The following is a 1,332-nucleotide window of genomic DNA, read 5'->3' as shown; positions in this document are numbered from 1 at the left end:
GGTGAGTTTGATAAAATTCGTTTTGGACTTGATAAACATGGGGTGAATTAAGACTGTGTGTGCACAGCTGCAAATGAATCACATTTTATCTCAAAAGAAGGCATTCAGTTTGCTGATTTTTCCTACCCAGCTGACACCTGTCTGCTCTGAAGCATTATAAAAGAGCTTTTCCAGAAAAAAAACAAGAGCAATTAATTTTTAATTCCCAATGCTTTCCCTCGCCGTTACAGTTTCTTTGTACAGAGACATTTCTGAATGCCTGAGCAGAAGGAGCAGTCTGTTAAATCCTTTTTAGGCTCTTACAGCCTTAAAATGTGCCACTACCATTGCCAGAATAGAGCCAGGACCAGTTACTAGAGGCCTCAGGGAGGTGACTTTTTGTTTATGCAAGGGAGATCTTTCTACTTCTTCTGACAGATGAATTGATAAGTGGCTGGATAGGGACTGCAAGTGACAGCAATGGAAGGTGGATGCTTGCCATGCCAATATACTTCAGAGACCAGATGGAGTTTTTACTGAGCAAAATGTATATTTTATTACTCCCTAGGAATGGATCAAATAAGTTCCGCAAAAATCCGGTTTCTATGCAACAGGAGAAAGCCTTCGTGGCCACTCGGAACGCAGTGCCTTAAAAGACTTTTTTACAGCAGGTGACTTACCAGCTGGCAACTGGGCTGAAGGCAGCTTACAGACTATTGCTTTGGTTCTCTGTTGTCACCTGCGGAAACTGCTCTCCTGGGACACATGCAGTACATTGTATGGAAATGCATAGCAATCCGGTCGAAGTGTGGGAGGCTCAGTGCCCAGCTGTGGTGCCTGCTCCACTGCAAGGTGTTCCCTCACAATCAGCATAGTGATGGGATCCACTTTGAAATAGAAAACGCAGAGCTGGGACCAAAGTGTGCTCTGCAGTGGGACAAGGAGGTATTCAAGAGAAAAGAAGGGGGAGAGTGCAGATGCAATGTTAGGGGTGCTAGCCTGAGTGACTGATACGTATAACTAAAGAATGGGGAAGGTAAGAGAAATGTCCTGGAATTCTTGTTTTCAGAGCAGGGGTACCTAAAGAGGGCTTTTAGCCCTCCTCTCCTTGCAGGTGTTGAAGAGGAAGGTTAGCATGATAGGAGGCCAGGCAACACTGCAGGCTGAAGATGATGCACCATGGTATTGCACCCTCACTAAAGCTCTGCATCCCTTGCTGAGGTTTGGCCCCCAAAGACACTCCAGTTACCACTCTTCCATCTGTTCCCCCCACCACAATACCAGAGGTTGGCATGATTAGTCCTTGCTAAGGTGTCTGCCTTCACAGAATCACAGAATATTCTGAGTTGGAAG

Source organism: Empidonax traillii, unplaced genomic scaffold (assembly GCF_003031625.1).
Source record: "Empidonax traillii isolate 1590-97213 ecotype Southwest subspecies unplaced genomic scaffold, ASM303162v1 scaffold244:size1524873, whole genome shotgun sequence".
Lineage (NCBI taxonomy): Eukaryota > Metazoa > Chordata > Aves > Passeriformes > Tyrannidae > Empidonax > Empidonax traillii.
Note: the sequence above shows the minus strand (reverse complement) of the source record.